Raw genomic sequence first — 16696 nt, 5'->3', positions numbered from 1 at the left:
GAAAAATATGAGGGAGGGAGTTTTTTGTGTGCTGTAATCAAAACAGAAACTATGTACGTTTTTTTTTTTTTTTTTTTTCTTGTTTTTTAAAGAAAAGCATCAGTCATCAAGTTTGTTTTTCCGTGTGGAAAAACTCAAGTTTAACAGAGGAAAACAAATAATTCTTTGCCTCCCCAATTGCGGGATAAGTTTCCCCCAAGGTGAACAAAGTGCTTTGTTCATCCGTCCACGACAGCCCTCTGAATTTTAATTAGAAGATATAAACAAAAACTGATGATTCAATCGAATGCGCGGTGAAATGCAGTCGGTGCCACAGCGAGAGCGCGGGGGTCAGCGCTGCGGCCAGACACTTGACAGCAAATGCGTGGCCGAGAGCAAACAAACAGGAAGTGACCTTGAGCTTTCCAAAACTTCGCCACGCGCAACTTCAGATGCGAGCTACAACTGTATTCATGAGCATCTGGCTGAGCCTGACCTGCCGGAAGGAGCGCTGCATTCTAAAGACTTGGCAAATGTTCATCTGTTGCTCGACTGACTTTCTTTCTTTTATATATATTTATTTGTCACCGAAAAAATAGGCGCCTCAGAAGTATTTTTTTTTTTTTTTTTATCAAAGTGTGAAATGAGTCATTTTAAAATGCTAAAATCTGAGCCATCTGCTTTGATAAATTCATTCATGTTGTCTTCCGGTGTCCAGGGCATAAAAGTTCGACAGAAGGCGGCGCCGCACAGACGCAGTCATGGCGAAGGTCCACGTCACTGTCAGCCCCACCAACTGTCCGACCGCACGGGTCACGGATGCACCTGATGGAAACAGCACACCGCAAAGCGTCCTGGAGATGGAAAGGACAGACGACACCGTGTCACGCTGTAACCTCTCCACGTCTGAGATGTTGCGTCATGACACCGTGTCCGGAGGCATCTTCATACCGTTGGCTGACTTTTTGTAAGCACCGCGGTGCTGCACTGGCCAAGAGAAACAGAGAGGGCTGCAGGGAAGGATTCTGGGTGATGAATTGACCCCAGGAAATGTTTGCATTTATCAACCTTTCCATCATATTTGTGCAGACAGACCTTCGTGGTGTGAGACAAACTTTACTGTCACGACATTGTTAAGGTTTGTGAAAACAGGAGGGACTTGTATGCACATCTTTTGGACTGTCCAGAAGTTTTCCCTCACTTGTGGTCTGATTGATTCCTTGTTCACCAGGTATGCTGCTGTTAAATGGCAACTCTACCATCATGCTAGTCAAAAGAAAGTACTACATGCTCAAGTAGCTGCATTGACAAATGGAAATGTTCTTTTCTTCGTTCTTGAGATGCAAGAAAAAAAAACCAACAAGTTTTTAACAATTGCTATGAGAAGACTTACAACTTAAGCGGCTAACAGCTGGGAATGTCAGGCTTTAGTTGCACTTAGTTTTTGCATATTCTATCAGATAAAAACAGAAAACGAGCCCCGCATGCTTTTTTGCCGAATGCCACCGCCTGTCATGCTAATCAGTTCATCTGGCACAAAGCCTTTCCACGCAATTAAATCGAACGTTGTTATCGGCTTCTCAAGACATGCGCTCCCGCTCCCGCTCCCGCCATTGTCATCTCCGTGGTAGCTTTGTCTCTCCGCCGTGCAGTGCAGTACATTTGCTGCCACGTGTGAGACCTCTTAATATGAGGCCGCAGCTGGCTGATGGCTGCAGACAGCAGAGACTCTGCAGCGAGCCGAGCGACACGACATCTTCTGCCCTCACTAATTATGGTAAGTGACGAGAGTGATTGTTGTTAGCCGCAGCAGTGACAGCGATAAAGGGCCCTGGGCCACCCACGCAGATGGCAGACTCACGGCACATACATACTTGTTTTTCTTCCTTTCTTTTTTTCCTTTTGCCTCAGCACTCACGTCACGGAAGCGACGAACAAGGTGAGAGGAGACGTGTAACGCAGTGCAGTTGTCAAACAGCAACTTCCTGTCCTGAAAGGAGGGCCAGGACAGTTGGAATAGAAAGGAGCACCTGGCTTTTGTCTTGATAAAATCAGACTGTTGGTGAGTACTGCTCGAGAACTAGGACAGTGTAGCAAATGTTAAAAAAAAAAAAAAAGTTCAAATGAAATCACTTTCTTGAAAATTACGTGAGCAAATCCTTTGGTGTCAAAATATGATAAATCTGTGGCTCTGCTGTCACGTAAAGAGACACAAAACAGGTCTTACATGTCTCGTTAGAACCACCCTGGGTTCATCTGAATGACAACTGAATATCACATACATTAATGGCATTTATCACCCCTGTCTTTTTTGAAATCGAGTCATGTACTGCAATTCAGCAGCAGCGTGGTTTCAGTCAAGATTTAATTTTTTTTGGCATAGTTAATTTCTCCTGTAAACATCTCGAATGAAAAAGAAGACCATTAACTGGTCTAACGGCCGTCGCTTCACCTCACCTCCGATGCCCTCCACTTTAAAACCCTATGTAAACAAGTCATCACTCATGAATGCGGAAGCGTACGGCGAGATAGCCTGTCACACTCGGGGGAGGGGGGCTTTAAGACCGCAAATGAAAAGGCTGCGCGCCGGGCCGCGACGTTGTCTCCCCCCCCCGGAATAAATGGCGAAAAGAATAAGTTGACCGATCCGCCAAGCGCTAGAGTAGCGACAAGCAGACAGATTACGGCAAAACTGAATCTCGCTTCCCCATTTGATCCTTTTCCCGCCCTTATTTAGGCACAAACTAGTCCCACTCCCCGTCGCCTGAAGCAACACGCACGCACTGTTAATTGATTCAGGAGGTCACAGGCACAGGCTGAACATTAACATGGAGGCCATGTCGGAGCAGCAGCCGCGGGGAATTTGCAAAAAAAGTGCAAATGAGGTTGAACGCCGTCCTGAGCGACGCCATTAGGACTTCACTTCCGCCCGCTATTGTGTAGGTGTGTGGTGTCATAATGCTATTAAAGAATCATCTGCTGTGCTGTGCTAGTTCAGTGTGTTCCATTGCTACACAACCCACCCAAAAAGTCAAACTGGCCAAGTCAAACTAAAATCCTGGTTTCTGAAACAACAACAGAAGGAAATAGGTATTTTGCTGCTTGGTGTGCACGCTGAGAGTCCACCAGTGTCTCACTTTACTCTGGGCGCCACAGCAATTCATTTTCTGATGTGAGCGGAGATACTGGCGGCGAGGAACCACGTCGCGGGGGTTTCTAAAAAAGACGTCGCCGGCGACAAAGATTTGTCTTGTCACTTGTCCTCTTGCAGGTCCTCCGCCAGCTTATTACCATTTTACAATCAGCCCATGAGCAGCTGCTTCCGTTGATAACGGCTTGATGTATTTGTCTGTAATCGTGGGATGATGGCCGAGACTTAATGCATGCGGGCATGTACAGAATCGTAACTCGCCGCTTGCTGGTTCGGAGAGACTGTTATCTCGGGCCCTCTTTACCTGTGTAAACACTCCGGGAAGTCCACGCAACATCTTTTTTTTTCTCTTTTTCTGTCTCTCTCTTTTTTTTTTTTTTGCCTCCACACATCAACGGAAAACTTAATCAGCGCCCCAAATAAACCAGCCCCAAAAAACTCTCAGCGCTTTTGGGAGAGGGTATTTTACAAGAAGCTGCACAATGGATTATATTATTGTGCTGCTCTGCTGTTGCCGGTGATAAGGGGAGGAAAAGCACACTCCCAGCAGAATCTAATGGGACGACATCTGCATAGTGTTGTCAAAATAATTGAAATTGCACTTCAAGCCTCCCCCCCTCCAAATGACTGTGGCTGAGCAAAATTGGCTTGTTTGATGTGAATTTACAACATTAATCTCCCGCAAATTATTATCATTATTATTATTATTTTACGCGGCCTTCGTGCAAGTCATTACAGCCCCTCGTCGCGCCGTTTGAAATGTTGCCGCGGAGGAAATCTCGGCAGGCTACGACTTCACTTGTGCTTTGTGATAAAACCAAAAAGCAGCGGCTAATGTTCAATTCCACCAGCGAGCTCAGCACCGTAGTCAGAGCAAGGTTTTCCCAGTATTAATGCATCCAATTATGCAATGCAAAAGGTCCTGTAGCAAATCTGCTTACATATCTCACGCCATTAATCGTCCTAAAAGCTTTCTCAGAAAACAGCCGATTTAACTCAGTGTTTACATTTTGCTTTCCTGCTACAGACAACAGTCCCAGAGGAGAAAATCAGAGCAACAAAAATCAGACTTGCAGCATTGTCACTGATCTGGGAGAGCTATCAGTGGGATACCAGTTCCCTTTGTGACATCACAACAGGCACCGCAGCTGTGTTCTTTCGTGCCAATGTTCTTGGAGCCAGCAAAATGAAATAGAGGACGTGCTTTTCTAATTCCTGGCTAGTTTGCCGACAGGCTGGAGACCGATACCGTTAGAAAGGATAATGAAGGTTGAGTTTTATTGAGTTCTTTTTGTTTGTGCTATTCCTGATGGCCTGAACGCCACTTTTCTTCTTGGCTACTTAAAAGCCCTTCCCACCACTTTTGATCTCAAAGTAGGTCTGCGTGGATGATTAAAGATACCGCGGTGCCGCAGAGGGGGAAAAAAAAAAATTCCAAAAAAACAAAACAAAAACTGCAACTAATCACGTCACATTAGCTTCTTGGCTTGGAGGAGGTGCATTTGGAAAAGAGGGAACGCTTGGCAGAGGCAGTGGAGAAAATGATTTCAGTGAACCGGGCCGCTTGTTCGTCTCCCCCCTCGGCCACACTGAGGTTGACTGATCACGCCGCGGCCAGTAGATGGTGCTAAGATTCTCCCCGTGCTTCCTTCAGGGACAGAGTGCGGGCATGAACATGGAACCGTTTGAAGGCATGTTGACTGGGGGCGCGTTCACATGTGAAGCCACTCCCACGACGCCTGTCCGCCCTGTCGGCTGAACGGGGAGCAGAAGTCTTCTTCTTTGAGCTGTTTACTTTTGTTGGAGGGCAGAGTAGGACGGGACCTGCTGCTCGGAGGCAAACCACATTAGGCCGCGTCCCTCCAGGCCCCCATGGTGATCTGGCGCTTCAGATGCCTCGTTTTTTTTTTCTTCTTCTTTTGGGTGGGGGGTAAGCTTCGCACAGTGGGACCAGAGTCGGCCTTTGAGGCATAGCGAGCGCGTCTCTTCTTTCCTCTCCTCCTTTGCCTCAGTTTTTATCTCCCCCTCTCATACTTGCCCCAGCGCCTCCTCTATGTCCCTCTTAACTTTGCCTATCAGCCTTCTGGCCCCGAGGAGCATCTGTGCCCCTCCTCGCTCCCCGTCTGCCCCGTGCCTTTAAGCCAGGCCCCCGAAGCTGAAGCCAATCATTTATTCATCCCCCAACATGAATTAACAATCCTCTATTTTCCATCACACCAACAACCTGATGGTTGATTTTCTTCCCTGACCTGCTTTGGGATTTACTTCTGTGGAAGCGCATGGAAAGTGGGAGCCCCAGTATTGAACATGCACACAGAGTGAGGACACTTTTTTTTTTTTTTTGCCTGTGACCCAGAATGCAACAATACAAAGCAACAGTTCAGTTTTGTCCTGGAGCTCTGCAGTCCAACTGAGACAAAGGAAAATATGTTTAAGGTGACGTTATATGTGGCTTTAATAAGAGGAGAAGAGGAAATTAAGAAATAATGCTGATCAGATAAAACGGAAGATTTAGTTCAGGGGTCTGCAGCCTCACCTGATCCTAATTAGGGAGTCGCTATTGTGGGGGCCCATTTTGGCTCCATCTACATTTTCCAAATTAATGAGCTCACGAAGGTAACAGACGTTTTGTCTTTGCCCTGAAAATGAAACTTCAAAAAATCTTGTTCTGCTGTCGCAATTAACTGTGCCACAGTGAGAACCAGTTCCAGCACTGAGGCAATAATGAAATCAGCCCCAGTCACACGCATGCAAATATCCGGAATCCATTTTTTTTCCATTAAAACTTGAGTTTTTCATCTTTATTTGGGTCTTGTTTTGGTCACGAGCTGCAACAACTTTTTTGAGTGAGGTGTGATTTAGGAAAAAAAAAAGATAATGCAGCAGGTGAAGATGCTATAGAAGCGGTAAAGGTGACAGCGTGATAGGAAATACGACCGCATGGTGAGACTGGAAAGGTCATCTGATGAGGCGAAGTAGCTGAGAAAACACAAGCGGGAGTTTGAGGCAGCAGGTAGTAGTTTTCCCGTCGATTCTCGCCGCAGTAATTGCCCTCGAATCCTGTCATTGTTGCAACGTTGCCAGGCAACAGAAACTCCAGGAAGTGGCTGCAAAGAGATGGGAATAGTCAAAATGGAGGCGATGCAACTTGTTTTTATCAGTGAGCGTGAGATTCCGCGCTCGCTTTTAGACAGGCACGCAGCCCGGCAAGAGCTTTAATAAAACATTAAAGTTGCAGCAAAGATACGCGGGAGGGTTCGGTTTCATGTTTCCCTCGTGTGCCTTTGAATGAGCGCGAGCAGGATAATCTGGAAAAAAAGAAAAAAAAACGCGGTAATGGTAGCCGGCTGATTGGCCTCATCGGTGTTTTGCCGAGATTTTTGCCGACCGCTGCAAAAACCTTTGTCAGGCAGGTCCTGTTGATTCGGCAGGAGGTACAAAAATCTCACTCGTAACTCGTGTGGCTGCGCCGGATGCCGTGATGCAAACGTTAACATGTCGGAGGCATTCAGGGGCCATGCGTGTCCTTCCGTGACGCGCGTTGGGTTGAAGCGAGGCGCGTGACGGGCCAAGGACGCGGTTCAAAGCCACACCGGGTGCCGTCGGATCTCTTTGAAGCCTCGCACGGTGGATGGGTGAGAATGCGAGGGGTGAGCCCGAGTGTTTGCGCACGACGCCACTCATCTGGATGTTTATGCCTTGCTGGGAATTAAATTGCTTCCAGCTATAAGAGGAAGCCGCTGTGATCTATTTTCACAGCTACTCTCACCCTCCCCCCCCCACCCCCCCTCCAACCCCAACAGGCGCGTACGTTCACCGGCTCGCCCCAGAAAGTGTGCCTCGCGCTATTTAACCTCTCCGAGCAACCCACCGAAGACACAACCTCCGTGGAACGCACTCTAAGGGGGTGGGGGTGGGTTGGAGGGGAGGTGTGTGTGTGTGTGGGGGGGATGCTGCTGCGCCCCGGAGCCACATTAGCATGGCAAACTCGGCGTGACAGCAATTTTGCCACAGCGGCGCTGTGATGATGGGGCGGACGCTCCGAGTTTTGGCTGCTCCGAGAGGGAGGTGGAGGGGGAGCGCTTTCTCCTTTCCAAAGTGTGTTATCATGTAGCCCAGAGTGGAGCTGCAGGGGGGAGGAGGGAGAGGGAGGGGAGGGGAGGGGAGGGCGGCGGCGGCGAGGGCTTTGCAGGTCATGAGGCTGGCAGAGGAGCAGCGGAGGTGGGGCCGTGGAGGTGGAGGTGGAGGTGGAGCTGAGCTGAATTCGGGGGTTTTAAAGCCGAGCCGCAGAGGAGCTCCGGGGAGAGGAGGTGGGGGAGGTAGGGGAGGGATGGGGTTTGGGGGCGGGGGGGGTGGCAGTTTGGAGCGAACAGGCCTCGGCGGGCTGACAGCCGCTCACTCCGCAACATGAGTTTTGAGTCAAAGAGGAGGCGACGGCGCCGGGCCTTATTGGAGAAGACAGGGAGAACACGGCGACGGGCTCTGCCCCTCCCGCCAGGAGAGAGCATAAAATCACATGGAAACAAATGGAGAGCGCACGGGCTGCTCCCACTGCTGCAGCACACACACACACACACACACACACACACACACACACACACACACACACACACACACACACACACACACTCACGTTCACGCAGGGCCGATGCCGTCCAAATCAATTCCTACGAGCGGTGTTGGCTGCTGCAAAAACACCCACTTCTACTGTATTAATCAAGGAGCAGTTACAGGAAGAGGCTCATTGTGAGAGCAAATAATAAAAAAAAAAAGCCTCAAGCTCATAAAAGGAAAAGCACCCACGTCGGTTGCAAAGGATTCTTACGGTTCAGCCACTCGAGGGGTTATGAAAAATAGAATTTTTTCTTTTGCTCGTCTCAGAGTCAGAGTCATAATCAGACCAGACGTGATTCTTTGGCATGTGTGTACAGCAAAAGAAGAGAGCCGCACATCAAGAAAACGTCTCCGTGTCGAGATCCCGCTGCAGAGGGTGAACGTTCTCTCGTTCCTCGTGTTGGTTTGGAGTCTCCATGTTTGATATTTTCCCTCTGAAGTGTCACCGCTGCGGCGTTTCCGCCGTGACGTTCCGTCTGTGTCTGCCTGTTTGTCTGTGATCTCAAACCAAATGTGTAATTTCGGGGGTTTTTTTCTCCCCCCCCGCGACTTTTCTTCAAAGCGGAAAACTTGTGCAACAGGAATGTAGCTCTTCACGGGCAGCTGTATGTTGATTCCGTCTCATTCTGCCACTGCTGTTGTGACTTATTTTTAAATTTTAAACACCATATCTCAAATCCATTTGCACATGTTGCACAGCCCTATAATTTGCTCTTGAAACCACCTCCGTCATTATTTCCCTCGATGTGTTGTTTTTCCGGCGCAGCCCCTGAACTCCTGAAAGGTGACATTTCTATTTTCTTCCGAGCACAAGATAATTTCCCCGTGTGCATAATTTTCAAGTGAGCAATTTGTTCTTCCTCTTATCATAAGCTGGACTCTGTTGCCGTAAAGTAAACAGGCACATCATTAAACAGAATGGTTGCGCAAGGTTGAAATGATACTTCGTCATATAAATCTTTGTGAATAGTTTTAGTAAAACTATCTCCACCCTGAAAAATACTTTAACGCACGCCAGTGTGATGTGACTTGTTTTGCGATGCTCGACTTAATAAATAAGGTGGCTGCGTCCTTCAATGCTCATGTTGCGTCATCCAAGTGTCTGGAAACTATTTTCCAATCAGAAAGGCAACAACTGCCTATATTCATGCTACATAACAATAGGTTACAGGCTACAGTGGATATTGGGACTCAAAGGAAAGGTTTCAACATCCCTGTTTGCGTCAGATGGGTCTGACGTCTCTTTGGGAGAACTACTGTGTTTTTCCTTGTGATGTACTCTTTTGACATTGGGAGTTTTTCGCCATCCATAAAACTCAAACTATCCCTTTACCCTTTTTCTGTGGAAAAAAAAAAACCCATCCAATTCGGCAAGACTGAAGACTAATGGAGAATCATGTCCTCCAGCGGGCCATTATTGCCACCTCCTTAACGCCAATAACTAGCCCCACATAATGCACTTCTCCTGGTTGTTCACTCCTGAAATAAAGGCATTTTAGCCGCCTGCTTGATGGTAGCTCTCATTTGGTTTTCTCATCACTCTGTTTCGCGGCCCTAATTACTTCCTTGATGGAGAATTGTGGCTGAAAAGGGAATAATGCCCTCTCACAGATGGGCAGGACGAAGGAGACACATCCTATAAACCGTCTAATCAATTTCAGCAACTGAAGGCTGGAGTGGCCATTGGAAGATATATATTTTTAATTCATCAGCTAGATTCAAATATGTCACAGCTGCAGACTTTTTTTTTTTCTTCTTCTTTTTTTGCTTTCACCACAGACAACCCCTCCCGGGTTATTTTAGCAACGTGCCACGAGCCAGGTGTTCATTCTGGCAGGGAACGGCAGCACAAGTCTTCACAGCAATAGAGAACAATTACCAGCAGCTCCACTCAACTTCAAAATGCCCTCAGCATCATTAAAACCGTAACTGCAACCTGTATCTAATTTTGCGAGCTACGGCGCGAACCCCTTCATCTACCATTTGAACAGCGCCCAACGCTTTTGTTTGGCAGCAAGTAGGTTAGACAAAGAAAAAAAAAAAAAAGGTTGTGTTTTTACCGGTGGCGCAATAAAGACGCATGCGGGCTAGTTTTCCCTTTCAATTGGCACTCCACTTCATTTGAAACGGAGGTGATGTGTCACCCAGGCCCTCGCGGACACTGAAGGCCACTTGTTTCCATAGCAGCGCACAGGGAACTTCCTGCAGGTCCTGGAGGGTACAGTCAGCTGTAATTTGTCACCCTACCGAGACCTACTTAGAGCCTCAACTTTTTCATAAAGGTACACAGCACTCAGATCCTGCACTGAACTAGCTTGCTTTGAGATGGGAGCTTTGCAAGCCGGTCGCTGTTTTTGTCTATAGAGCTCCCCCTAGAGTTTTGTAGCGCACGTCACTGCCGTAAAAACCTACTCGCATTTAGCCTCCCCCGCCCCCCAAAAAAAGAGCTCCAAATAGACATGCTAGCATGGCTGGTTGAGCTTTATCTCATTGGTCCATTTGAATACAACAGACAGACAGTTTCCCCCAATCCCCTCTCAGGTTTTGTGTGCATCTTCTGCAGCCTTGTTAGCAGATGGATTTCTTAATTTGCGCGGCATCTAAAAATACCAAATCTGGCACAACTATAAAGAATACGGCCCATGCGCTAATTCTGAACACTGCCACAACTACTCAGCCACAGAAATCAGAGGCTGTTGTTAAATTTGGAGCCGCACTATAAGCAACAAGTGTGTTTGCGTGCGTGTGCATATACATGTTACGTTCCAGCTGGAGATGGTGAGTCCGCGCGGGGTGGAAATAATTTTATCCTCACGAACAGAAGTGTGACAAATTAAATTGTCAACATTTGCAGCTTTAGAATTCCTGGAGAGGCCCAGCAGCGCTAACTCCAAAACACACAGCAAACAAAGCAGTGTTTAATTCTTTGGACTGTATTTAACTGGCTTCCAACCAGCCCGTGTGTCAAAAGAATTATAGAAATTGGAGGCAGTTAATTGGCATATTTAACGGCTGCGTGTTTGAAAAAAATAACAACAAAACAAACAGTGCATAACCGATTAAAAAGAATCTTTATGTCGACATTCCCAGTGTGACGTGGCGTGGCGATGGTGGATAGAGACTGATGGCCTCATGTTTCCTGCCTCTCCGACTAAATACCCCACAGAACACACACACACACACACACACACACACACACACACGCGACAGTTACGAATTGGCCCTCAGGGGGTCACATTATCTGTCCTTCAGTATCTGATTTGTTTATTGCAACCGTTGGCATTAAAAAAAAAAAAAGGAAATAAACTCATAAAATACCAGACAGACAGATGGAGAAAGAAATAAAAACTTTTGATAGGCTCAAATCTGGGACTTCAAAGACCATTTTCTCTCCTTTTCCCCCCGTTTTTTAAATTCTGTCACCAGTTTTAATGAAGCCTTCTCAGAGGGGAGCAAGCAGAGAGTCTCTTTATTAAAGCGCAGCCACTGAGGGCCCCCTATGGACCTACATAACAAAGTGTGTCATTAAAAATTAACTTTGGGTGGATGAGACTTAGTCACAGAGGAGAAGGGGAGTGCAAGCTGAGATCAGCCGGCCCTGTAGCTCTGAGACCGAGGAGGTGACAGGCGCGGCAGGAACAAAGCTCCAAGGTTCTGTAACAGCACGTTCTGCAGCCACATTGATCCTGGGTTGCTGGGAATAAAAAAGTGGCGGCTTTTAAAAATCACGCGGAATGACAAGACGGAGAGACAATGAAACGCTGTTCTGCATTTTCTTCCCCCTCCACTCGTCTCAGCCAGTGGGGGGAGAGCCTGCCTGCCTCCCGTGTCTTTTCCGGTGGCTCCTTCCATACCTCCATCTGTCCGCATGCCAAAGAGCTGATTTCCTTTGCATACTGCAAAATGTTTTATCCTATTTAATGTCTAATATATGATTATTGAATGGAGATCACAACATCTAAAGTGCTTTACTAGTTTTAAATAGCAATTTAAGGTTTTTATTCGTTCTTATTAAATCACTTAAAAATTTTGACTTAAAAAGATTTAAAACATCAATTTTGTTGGTGTACTTCCAACAATAAGAAGTAGATTTGTTTGGTTTAAAAACACCTAATTTGAGCTGTACAGGCCTCACAACACAAGTGTCTCTCTCACTCAGCCTCTACTCCCCCCCTCCCCTACCTGCTTCATCTGTGGCTCCGCCTTGGAACAGCCCGCCCCCTTATGATTGGCTAGCCGCTCACTGCTAGCACTAGCTAGCAGGGAAGATGGCTTCCAGCTCTCATGCTCTAAGGCTTGACCCAGTAAAGTCGGCACAGGCATTTGCTACGATAATCAGGTCGACTTGTGAGGTAGAAAGTCGAGCAAAACCTGAATTGCTTGTTTCAGCGCAGTAACACAGAAACAAAAGCCAGCCCATCTAGAGATGTGTAAGTTGCCATTTTTTTTTATACTTGTTGTGTTTGTTGCTGTGCCAGTAATGCAAATAAGACATGCTAAAAAGCAAAAGTCAGCTTTTCACAATAAGACCCAGTTGAAGTGAATAGCGGTTGTGTTTTATTCCCTGATATTAATAATCATCCATCATATTGACAATAATAATGAGCTTTTGAATTTACATAAATTTAGAAAATGTGTGTATCTACAAAATGTATGTATCTACAGTAGCCCGAGTGTGACTCATGACTTCATCACAACTGGTTTATGAATGACGTAGCATCAGGTGGGATGTCAGAAAACAGGGACTCACAACAGGATTCCGGGATAAACATTAACAGTGTTTGGAATTTGCCTCGGTAGAGGCTACTAAATATTACATGCCGGCTATTTTAACACACAAAAAGAAATTAAAAATTGATGCTTGGCAAACAATGAAACCTACAAGGAATCAAGCCAAAGGCACTGCTGGGATTTGACCCAGAGACAGAAAGACAGACGGACTGACAGACAGGCAGGCACATGACTAGCTAGGCCAATACAGACCGCCCTGATTTTGGGTGTGAAATGAACGGTTTGAAAATGATCAAATGATAAAAGACACATGCAGTAAAATGCCATGTTGTGAATTATGACAAATGGCAGCAGTCACTTTGTAGGGCGTCAGTGGAGCCTCAAGGTGTGTTGTCCTTCATCAAGCTACATCCTGCGTCTTTGTTTGAACGCTGAAAACATCCAACACATCAAAAAAACTACAAAACTCTCTAATCAACCTTTACCATCCAGCTCTCCTCCTCTGACACACTTCCCTCTGTGTCGCGCCGTCTCACCCCTCTCACATCCGCCGCTCTAAGACAAATCTTTCAACTCCGCAAGTCGAGCCCGAGGCGGGAACGTTTCCCCCTTCCTTCCTTCCTTGGCACCGTAGGTACAAGGTCACACAGATCTGGGGATCTTCTCCACCATGAGTGACAGAGAGAGAGAGAAAGGGAAAGAGAAGCTCTGACAAAAGGGCCGCCTCACCTCAGCGTTGCGTAGCCTGTCTCGCTTGAACGAGACACGGGCCAACAGCAGCTGCCTGTCGTCTGTTCAGCTGCCTGTTGACGCATGCGCTGAGTCGGCAATCGGCAGTTTGGATGTGCGCTTCTGAACTCTTGCAGTGGGAAAAGTCAAGGAAAATAGGAAAATTCTGTTTGTGAGGTTTTGGGTGATGCGGGTGAAGTTTTTTGTATATTTTTTCTTTAATGGGAGGGATGAGTATGGCCGGCTACAAACTGTGCTGAACAGTCTCAAATTGACTTTATATGCGCAGATGGTGCCATGAAAACGCAGCCTACAGCGTGTGCAGTCGACGTCAGCACACGGAAGTACAAATGCTATCAGTTTTTTATTGGCCCACTGACGTGGGCGGTGGCAGCAGTTGCTGGACTGTTAGACGTCCCCCATGCTTTTCCAATACTGTCGATTTCAATCTTAAGACAGCTGCACCCATCCCGGAACTTACTGGTTCAGAGCAAAAATAAACTGATGTGTCTGTGATGATGATTATCTTTGGTCTCCTTCTTTTCCCGCAGAGATGGCCGCAGCCAATCATCTGCCTCCTTATTACCATCTCCTTTGCATCCTGTTGTCTCTCATGTCCTCATTCACTGCGTCCATAAATCTCTCTGGTCTTCCTCTTGACCTTCTGCCCGCCTGTTCCAACCTCCTGATACCGAACCAAAACAATGTATTCACACATCAGGTAAAGAAAAAACTTGCATAAATATTTAATTTGTATCAGTACTTCTATACATATAGATAGCTCTTTCCCATTTCAAATGACCTTATTATCCTCATGAATGTAGCATCAGGAAGTGGTGAGGTAACAAATGTTACCCAAGCAGTAGTTTGCCGCACTCATAAATGTCTGGAAGCCAATGGCCACCACTTTGAGCACCTCAGGTAATCATCGAGGCCAAAGCAAACTTGTATTATTCTTATTGAAATATTTATGCATGTTTTTCTTTTCCTGATCTGTGCATGCATGATTTTGGCTGACTGTATGCGCACCTTCTCTCTTCTGGACCCGTCCAAACCATCTCAGTCTGATTTCTGAAGCACCAGAAATGCACTGCGTCTGTCTCTGTCTTGCTCATTCTTGATGCTACAGTGCCGTGCGCCACAGAGAAAATGTGGAAACATCTCTGCGGGTGCACAAATATTTATACTATTATATATTGAACGGGATGTGGCTGACAGGGTTATTTCGCCTGCAATGTTGCGCACGCTGCACGGACTTTACCGAGCTCTGCTGATGGGGCATGTTCTGGACAGTGTTTTCATTTCTGTTGTCTTTGTCATGCAAAATGTTACAATTCCATCTTTATCAGACTCAAGTCCTTTCTTTCTGGGGAAAAAACGGCTGACCCAGTTTTGCCGCTTCTTCGACCATGTTCGTTTTTAAATGCAGTTGTGTTTTGGCGGTTTGTTTGCGCTATTTTGAGAATCATCGGCGCGCAGGAAGCGCTAGCGACGTTGAATTAAGTTTGCAGGGCGGGAGACGCTGTGCAGGCTAGCGGGAGCGGAGCGGAGCCACGTTACCTGTGGCAAATCGATGTAAATCACGGCCTCTCATCCCGGCTTAGTTCAGACGGAGCGCAGATGTCTGCCGCGCTGGATGGAGGCCACGCCGAGGTAAAGGATGATTATATTCCCTCCCCGTCGCTCCCCGATCCCCCCCCCCCTCCTCCGTCTCCTCCCCCCCCACTCGCCGCTCCCCCTCGCCCTCCGCTGTCATCTCACAACATTTCTCTTGCGCACGACGACAAAGCGGAGGATGGGTTGGAGCACCCATCACCCTAATGTCTCCCCGCCTCACCCGCGAGCGGCTCATAAACATCAGCTCTCCTTCCCTCAAGTAGGCCAGTCTGCGTGTCAGCCGCCGCCACACGACGGGGGGGGATGGAGCCGCACAGACGCACTAAGTGCAGGGCGGGAGGAGCACCAGACACGAGCGTCAGCAGCTAAAATCTCAAAAAGGAAAAAAAAAAAAAAAAACAGGAGCGAGATGACTGACAGTTCCGGCGCTCGGCCTCATTTGCATATAAATTCACAATGCCTATATTTGAAAGTGATTTCTCCCTCCTTTCCTTTAAATATACCCAGGCTGGATGAGACAGTCCCGGCCCGGATTCCCTCTCTTCGAACGAAAAAGGGATCGCATCCCACGCAAGGGCTGCGGCTGGATTTGAGAGTTTTAAAAGGGTCATCCTTCGCTGACCTTCGACCCCACCTCCACCGGACCGAGGAGCCGAGCCGTATGTTTATTTCATTCCCCATTGTTCTCCCATCCTCTGGGTTTCCCAAAGGAATTCAGACCACTGACGATAAAATTAGCAATGGAAAAAAAACGAAACAAATTTGTGCAAAAATGGATTTGATTGAGTTTTGTTGTGGCGGGGTGCAGCTGTTTGCTCGCTGACAGGCAGCGCTGGGATGTCACCAGCACTTGACGCACACGGGTGAGGGGGAAATAAAAAGAGGCAATTTGAATCCTCATTAAATTTTCAAAAAGTGCTGATGGTCCACTGAAAATTGGACCAACTGTTCCAACGCAACCTTAATTTTATGCTACAGTAAGTGCAAATTAGTTTCACAAAAATTATTCTTAATCACAATGTGCCCGGCTAATTTGCTGTGTGGTAATTCTCCACGCTCCCTCTTAGTGTCACGCTCCGTCATGAACCCGTGATGACTGCAGTGATATATGTGGTCACTGGGCTCCGGCCCCTCGGCTCGGCATGAATTCGGAATCTCGTTTCCATGAGGACACCTTAACGAACGCGCCGCATGTTTTCCCTTCGTGCCTCTCAGATGGAAAGGCGGCACAGCCGGCTGTCCACATGAATGACCTTTGGCCGATGGTATTTCTTTTGTCGTAGCAGCTGGGGACGTAAAATGTAGCCCCCCACCCTTTCAGCGCCACGTCTCTGTGGAGAAATAATAAGATGATTTTTCTGTCTTCTGGGGAAAAGGTTGTGTGCATGACCGTCCTCTGAACCCAAACCTCTGGCCTTCTGCTTTGGTTTGTTTTAGCTTTCATAGCTCAAAGCAACGTCATCGCCTTGTCTGAACTGGACATGACGTGACAAGACCATATATTTTATCGATCCGTCTGTGGAAGAACCAAGAACCATGAAAAAAAACAAAAAAACCTAGTTGGTGATCAGACAAACGTCCTGAGTACCATGTTTAAAGGTGACCAATCAGATTTTTCAAGCAGCAACAGTTCACTGCTCTACGGTGACATTGCAAAATTGCTCTGATTAACAAAGCTCTTGCCAAGTCGAGTCCTGGGCAACACCAGAACATTCATTCCACTGAGAAAAACCTTCCCCGCTGTATTCTGCTCTTCCTTTAGAGCAAATATGCCATGCGGTTCCGATAAAACTGCCACGGCGGCAGCATCCACGCCAGCCACAGCCAGGTTCGCTGTCACTTCCTGACTTCCTCTTTGTCCTCTTCCTCGTTTTT

The sequence above is a fragment of the Nelusetta ayraudi genome, unplaced genomic scaffold (genome assembly GCF_046127955.1).
Source record: "Nelusetta ayraudi isolate G7.1 ecotype Tasmania unplaced genomic scaffold, CSIRO-AGI_Nayr_v1 ptg000169l, whole genome shotgun sequence".
In the NCBI taxonomy this organism is placed as follows: domain Eukaryota; kingdom Metazoa; phylum Chordata; class Actinopteri; order Tetraodontiformes; family Monacanthidae; genus Nelusetta; species Nelusetta ayraudi.
This window is presented reverse-complemented; position numbering follows the sequence as displayed.